Source organism: Caloenas nicobarica, chromosome 2, assembly GCF_036013445.1.
Source record: "Caloenas nicobarica isolate bCalNic1 chromosome 2, bCalNic1.hap1, whole genome shotgun sequence".
In the NCBI taxonomy this organism is placed as follows: Eukaryota; Metazoa; Chordata; class Aves; order Columbiformes; family Columbidae; genus Caloenas; species Caloenas nicobarica.
In genome coordinates this window covers 127,592,928-127,601,452 of record NC_088246.1, presented here as the reverse complement: position 1 = coordinate 127,601,452, position 8,525 = coordinate 127,592,928, and positions in this window count along the sequence as shown.

Sequence of the window (8,525 nt, the reverse complement as noted above, 5' to 3'; positions counted from 1 at the left end):
AATTTATTTAAGTAAAGATCCAGAAAGAACCCTGATTTAGAAAGCCCCAGCTAGCTGGAGGCTAGGAGAGCATGCCAGAGGCAGTTTATGCTTTCTTTGCTCTTACACCATTCTTGAAATGTTCACAACTGGTTGTGGGCAGAGGCAGGATGTCAGATCAGCCACATCTTCATTCTGGCATATCCCTTCTTAGATTACAATTTGTGGGAAGCTTTTGATTGTAAAATACCTGCAAAAAGGACTGGGCCAAAATTTCAAAGTATTTTTGCAAACAAACTTCTTGAACTTGTTGAAACTTAGGACAGAAGTATCTCCATACTCTCTGGATGTCAGTTCAGGAAAAAAAAAAGTTTTATGTATTTCATGTATTTATTTCTAGAATCTTTTTTGAGCACTACATTATGAATACTAAGACACACGGAAGCATTTCAAGCACTTTGATTTAGAAATGATCAGGAAAAACATTGAGTGCAATTTAATGCAACTTTTTTACATCCCACGTTTTGGTTCATTTCTTCAGTTGGTGAAGACTCCTACATGTTTTTTGGGGGGTTTACATTACAGTAAGATTTTAATTATATCTGTATTGGGTATTAGTCTTGGTGACATAACTGGCCAAAGACTTTAGGCTAGACTTAAGTCTGTGAAGCTTTGTGCTTAAAAAGGACACGGGCCCAGAACTTTCTGCTGTATCGGTGTCCCACACAGATTGCAAGAACTACAAAATTGGATCCAAGTCAGCCAACAGTGAGCATTTCATTATATAGTGATGTGAGCCAGATGACAGGGGAAAGCTAAAACCGTCTTAAAACTCACTTGCAAAATTTCATTTTCAGAGGTGTAGTCTTTCTTAAGACTCAGCACTTCTGTTCTTGTCTTTGAAAAGCTGCAGAACTCATTTGTCTTTACATTTTGCTGGCAGATTAGTGCATAAGTTACTTACCAACTGGGATGTTTCCCTCTCGACTTCCATCCTTGGGCAGAAGCGATTCAAGGTCAAGCTCTTACCTTTGTGCAGAAAGTTGCAACCACCAGAGAACCGCAGCCATCCTGGGAGCAGCACCCACACTTCCAACTTTTTCCTCCTCCCTGCATGATGAAACACCTGTGCTACAGTTCTTTTCTCCCAGTTCAATCAATCTTAAGACTGAAAAATTCCCAGTTACTGTCAATAGATTTATTTCAAGATCCCTTTGCGTTCGTTTCTACATCCCCTCTATCTGCGGTTTGTCCTGTACCTCCCCACTAAACCCTTCTCAGTCTCTAATGCTCCTCCACCTTCAGCTCCTCTCTCCGCAGTTTTCATGTATCGCATCACTGCCAATTTCTACTTAACCCTTTTCTCACTCCCCTAAAATATATATATATATGCTGCCAGAACATTCTTCCCTGAACTATCCCCATTTCCTCAGTCTGTCTTAATTACAAGCTTTCAAGTCCAGGGACATCCAGTTGTGAAGATTCTAATGCAAGACTGTCACCTTTCGCATGTCCTTCAACTCTCCTCTAGAAAATGGGACTTATTATAATAGCATTATGATATTATCAATTAAATATAGATGAGTTGATGCTTGCTTGTGGTTGACTAGGTATAAATGTAAGAATTACAGCATAACATTTGTACAGTCCAGTTGAAAATCTGTTTCTCTAAAAATATGAACAGGAGAAATTTGCAGACACTGATGTTCACAGAAATAAACATTTGAAGTATCACATTCAAGATAACCTTTTTACTGCCAAACAAGTAACAATTTCTCTTTCTACCACAGTACTTTGATACCAGCATTCTAGGAAAATTAGCTAGCTTATTTAAATAAATCTTACCACACTGGACGACTTAAAAGTACAGCACAATAAGTAGCTATTCTGTTCTGTATACCTCATCACACTGTTATCTCAGTGCTTCATTAAATCATTAACTCTAATCTGTACCCACCAGGTGATTTCCTTCACTGTTGCTCATGCATCATTTGAAAGACAAATACTCTGCAGCAGGGATGGTCTCATTTGAGGTCTCTGGTAAGTCTCTGCCTCAGGGGTACCTTCTGAGGAGCATAATAAAAAAAAAGAACAACTCCTTTGATCAGAGACCTGATGCAGGTGTGAGCTCTGTCTCAAGTCTCTTTTCACACACTCATCTTGAAACATCAGCTGCATCATTTTCCAGGATCACCCAAGTAGCAGCACCTCAGACAGATGTTTCTCTTTGCACACTCCTTGTGGGCTCTCAATTGCCTCTAAGCTCCCAAACTTCAATTTGTTCAAATATCTGCATTACACAAGCTTTTTCCTGCACTGCTTGTAGATCTTCGTGTAGGATCTGTGGATGGAGGAAGAGGGAAGGACTAAAAAGTACCCTCCAAGTTTAAAAAAAAAAAAAACAAAACCAAAAACCACAACTCTGAATTTCTCCCAACTGGAGGGAAAAAAAAAAATCCACACACAACCTCATCACCTTATCTCCATACTTAACCAACATACAAATGCACAGTGAAACAGTACATCTGGACAGCATTTCCTCCATTTCCTTTACCTTAGGGTTTGTTGGTGTATTTGCTCCCTGCAGGTGGGAAATATCACACAATTCCATCCATTTGTCATTTTATTGAAATATTTCCCATTATCCCTCCCACTTGTTCCAACCAAATAAACCAACAACTCATTGTTCTTTTACATGCCATAGGTATGATTGAATTGTATGGAATGGGAGGAAAACATCAACAGAAAAAGAAGGTAGAAAGTCGAAGTGTCCTTTCAAGTGACTCTTTTGCTGCAGAGAAAGCAGGTAGGCTCATTGAATGAGATTCAAGATCTAAAGAAAGACACTAAGTGAGAAACTATCATGGTGTAACGATGCAGAAAAGCTGTGTTTAAACAGAGACTTTTTCACTCTACCTAAAAATGTCTCAAACACTCTTAAGACACATTCGACATAGAGAAAGCTAACTAGAACTTGCAAGAGAGTTAAGCAGTGAAAGTGTTCAAAACACAGGGAAACAGTATTTTTTCTTAATGTCGAACTTAATCATATTTTATTATCTTGTCATTTCATCAGTATGATAAAAAATGCTGCAATTTATAGGTGTGGCCTGCTCCAAAGACTAACAATTATTCACAGAAATAAACTAGTAACTGAATAACTTCTTCAGATAAGCAACTTAAAATAAGCAAGATCAGAAAAATCTCTGACTATGAAATCAGCTGGGGAAGTCTAGTAAACGGCAATGATGAATTAGGGGCAGAGGTATGGCATATGCACTGAACACAACCAACCTTCAAAGCCTTGGGAAATATATGACGTACTTAAAGAAAACGTGAAATAGGGAACCTTGTACTGAGGCACACGTTATTATAACTCCAAGACTGTAAACTGATGTAAGGTCAAGAGCAAAATCATAATGTTAAGAGAAAAGTGGAAGAGACACATATAACACAAACGAAAAAAGCCCGCCCCCATCTCCACAAACACCAACCAAGCAGACAAAATTAGAGACCAAATTAGGAGTTCAACTGGACTATGTGAACATACTTGATTTTAATTCTTTGCTCAAAAGATTCTTCCAGCACCTGAAAAGCTGCACTGAAGTGTGAATGAAGAATCAACCTCACAACACTCTCCTGGGTGTCCAACATCCTTTGTCTCACACAGCTGTTAGTTCTCTTGGTGTTCCAGCATTTCATCTTCTGCTTCCCAGAACAAGTATTCCTGTCTCCACCTTTGACTTTCAGTTTTCCAAAAAAAATCATCAATACTCACTAGCAACCCAAAGAGCAGATACAATAGTTATTTATTAACATTTAAAATAAGCATAAATCTCAGGAACTAAAAACTTCTCTGAATTGTTCTGCAAGTGGTATTCTTGAAATTAAAGAAGATCAATACAACTGAAAGACCAAGCATTATCATAAAACATGAAGTTGAATGGAATACAGCTCAAGTTAATAGCAATTAAGTTACATTAACTTGAAGAAATTAAAGAGTTCTACACATTTTCTGATGAAGCACCACACTCACAAGACCCAGTGAAGCATCTCATGAGAACTAAGCTGCAAACCAGTTAAGCAACTGAAAACAAAGTGTCAGCCAATTTAAAAAAGAAAAATAATTTAGCAGCAATGTTTTCCAGAGAACTAGCAGAAGAGGGATAGATTTAACATCCAATGTATTCCAATCACACAGCACAAACATCTGAATTTTAACCAATTTAACAATTCTGTATTCCTGGAAAAAGAGATCTCAGTCGTTTCATCCTCTGTTTTACATGGCTGCTAATCCAAACTGATGCAAGTACTTTTAAGATTCTTGGGTAATATTGAACAGCAGCTGCACATATTAATGCTTGCAAAATAAAATTTCAGCCTTTTTTTTTTAATAGTAGATACACAACTTCAGTAGATAATGAAATATCCGCAACCTTTTATTTTACCCTTTTGATGAAATGCAATAAGCTTAGCTCAAACTAAAGCTAAACCTCCATGTAGCTTGCTCAAATGCTTAGTTTGGAAATTTTTATTCCTGGACTAAGCATAAAGCAAGGATTTTTTTTTTTTTTTTTTAACATCTGAGGTTCTTTCAGATGTTCGCAGAACAGGAAAGAAAGGATGCATAAATTCAGAGTTCAATATTTAAGTGTAATGCTTCACATATGAGGGCACAAATCAAGACAGCTTGTTCATCTGAAAGCCCACAAACTCAACTTAAAACACAGTCATCATTCTAGAGTACCTTGTTTAATTTTACATGAACAACCACTTCATTCTCAAGATGCATGTAAACTTGTGCAGGCAGATTAAATGTAATAGTACCTCTGAGGAGATGAAATTCAAAATAACAAAGTAAAATTTCTCAAATGTTACAAACTAATTTTACAGGCAAAGGAAGTTAATTCAGTATTAAGATGACAAGTGCAAATGCACACAGGATGTGCAAACACCTTATAAACTCTCACTTAACACATCAGTTACCACCACCACTAAAATTCAGAAGAACACTTAGAGTGGACCCTTGTATTTAAAAAAACTGTATGCCCTCTAAAATTCTAATGAAATAATGTCCCTTTCCATCTTCTGAACAAAAATGCTGCAGAATTAACTTTAAAAAAAATGGCATACACCACATGGGAGACTGAATTCATCTGGTTATTAAAGCAATTATTTCTCTATTTACATCATGGCAAACAGGCTGAGACAAACTGAGACAAGCTAAATTCAGCCAGAAGTTTTCCTCTGTCCAGAGGAGAAAATAAAGTCAGGAAACTTTTTTGCAGATTGTGAAAACAGGATCCAACACCAGGCTTCCCTCATGAGCATCCAAAGGGAGCAGCAGACAAAAGACAGGACAGTGGAGTCTTCCTAGAAACGGCAGGGAAGCGGGAAGGAATGCTTACTTAGGCAGGAGTAACAAATTCAGCAGCTCTTGAACATCTGACCAAATGCAGACTTCTGGAGGAAGATGCTTGAAGACCCACTAAGCACTTGCACTCTGCTTCCAACGTGGCAAAACAGCTTCTTGTGAAACACATAGGGAAATTGTTTGGAGGAGCCAACCAACTGGTGTTTGACTTCTGTTTGTTGGATTTCCACTTGCGAAGAAGGACAAGGTCAGAAAAGAACAGGTAACAAACATTATACATACATCCCCTTATATTAATAAACAGCAAGTTTTATTAATAATATTTGGCTTAGATATACCTGGACACTGAAAGTATTAATAAGAATGCTTCAGGATTATTATGGGAAGAGAAATACTGTCAAAAGCCTCAAGAGGATACAAATTTAACTTTCTGAACTGGAAGATCCATATTCATCATATTAAAATGCACTTTATTAAAATATATGAAGTAGAACAGACCGTATAGGACAGATGCTTTGAGGACAACATGCCAGCTGTACACTAATACTTTAATTTTATATGAGGCTAAACTCATTTGCTTAAAATTCCTTTGATTCATAGAGAAATTCTTTTCCCTTCCATGCTAAACTATGGTGGATGTGTCAGGCTGAGAATAAAATAAATAAGGAATAAAGATGCAAACAGGTTACTTTCACAGAAACTTTCAAGCAGATTAAATAAGATCAAATGGTCAATTCTCATGCCAAAGAATTCTCATCTGAGTTATACTTTAATGTACACAAAAACCCCTACAAAATTTTAAAAAAGGTTTTGCTGCAACTGAAAAGAGCTGGTCTCTTAATCTCTTAATTTATCACTATATTATATGGCTCTTCACCTGGCAAAAGAATAAACAAGACACTGAAGAATCTGTGTGTATTTCCTTAGCAAAATGGTAGGAAAAATGAGTTCAAATGGCTTTGAAAATAATACGAAATGTATTTGAATGCCTAGAATTATTGATTTTAAAATGAGTGCTGCAGAAAATTCAAAGACTGTCCACATTGGATTTTTGCTGCACTAGAATCAGCTGAAGTATATAAATACCTTTCTGGTGAAAGAGCCACCAATAACTTTGAAAAACACAGTCCAAAACACTGTTGCTTCAACTCAGTTTCAGCTAGAAAAGATACAAAATAGTTTATTTAAAACTTCTTTCTTAAGGAACATATTTCAAGTGTGTAAATCCTCCTATGAAACAGAAAGCAACTTCAAAATAGAACTTTGACTAAATAGCAAAAAACATTTGAGATGCTTCCTCCTAAATATTTTGTTATTAGCACCTGACCAAGAGCTCAACATTATCTTTTGTTTGGTGCCACAGATTTACCTGGGATGAGAATCATTTTGGCAAGGGGCTTTTGCATCTAAATTTTGCAGACAGTGCATTATGAAACTGCCAGAGTATCCAAAAAGATGAACAGAGCAAGAGGATGTACAGAAGCAAGTATTTGATAAATTAAGCCTGGAACAGAAAAAGACATGAAGCAATGAAATTTGTCTAGTTGTGGATAAGGAGTTTTTCCCCTATCCAAGTCCCTCAAAGTAAAGTAGTGCCCATGTTTTCGTTAAGCCAGCACCTTGAGCATTCAACTGACAGGAATTATTTCTTGTCAAAGTCAAATACTAAAAAACCTATGTTAATGATGCTGATGTTACAAAGTCAAGAGACACTCAAACATTAGCAAAGCTCCTACAACTTCAGTTTACCCCACTGGTGTTAGTCGGACAAGACTTTCCAGCAATAACTTTTCTGTATGAATTCTCAGGTCTCTTCAAAGTGGAAAAAGTAGTATATATACTCAGTATTTCTTCCCTCTTCCTGCTATCACTAAAAGTATGCGATAACATCATATCTCACTGTACACTACCACAATCTTACACTGAAAACGGAATTGATTTTCTTCCTTGGAGAGCCTTTCCCAGTTTTAACCATTCTGCTGCATCTCTGGTTCACCAACCCATTAAGTGTGTAGTGCAGCTAAGCCTACTCAGCAGTGGGTACCTGCCTTTGAAAGGACAAGTCTCCTTTCTTCACCTCCCACCACCTCCCTTCTAAACATTTGACCTCACAGAGAACTGCCCAGACCATTAAATTGGCAGAAAATGTCTTGAACTGGCTCAGTATGGATCACGGGAAAACAAATGCTGACACAAAGGAGGAGGCATCAGGAACAGAAAAGGGGTTCCACTGACTCCTCCGTTAGCAAGCAGTCAACTTCACTGTATGGAAAAATCAGACCAAAAAAAATGTATTTCTACATTTATTTGAAATGTTAAGCACCATTCCTTTTCTTTCTGGAGGAAAAGAACTCGTGCATAAGGAAGCTGAAGGCTAAAAGTTTCACATGTCCATTAACTAGTACAGCATTCCATAGCTGATTTTACAATGTTATATACTATTTTTACAGCACTTTATATGCACATAAAATTCCTTTTAATTTCAGCCTCACATACTAAACTCCCAGCAGTCAGCAAATCGGTCGCAACATGACTAACACCATCAGGAATGAAACTCTTCTATTTGTAGGTTTGCTAACAATCCTAGAACAGTATAAGAACTGTTACAGCTCTCTACATGTGATCACCTCCTTTTCTCACAATCCTGTCTCATTTTCCAAGCTCTCAAAGTCTGCAACAGAGTGATGATCTCATATTATACTAAACCTGATTCAATCCAAGAGCAATGCTCATGCTATTAGAATTTAAAAAAAGGCAAGAGGTAAAGCAGGAAATACTAACAAAGTCTGCAAAAATATGAATACTGCAGTGGAAGCAAACTATGGTTGCACATGCAAATAAACTCCTGAATGCCTGACTCTACCAGTAGTTTTCTTTTAACTGGAAACTTCTGTGCATTTTCATAAGATATTTTTTAACGGAGCAGAAGCATGCTGATCTATTCTATGAAGGATCATCAGAAGGACTACATTCTTTGGACTCAAAACATTGACCTTTGCCACTTCTACTGATCAATGACAATTGGAATAATGGGCAGTAATCCATAAATCAGCCAACAGAGGGAAACAAATAGCTATAAAACCTGTTAGCCAGAAACAGAAATGCATGGAAGCAGCAATTTTGGGGCTCAAGTCAAATTTCACAGGGTTTGGGCTTGAAGCTTTCATGTAAG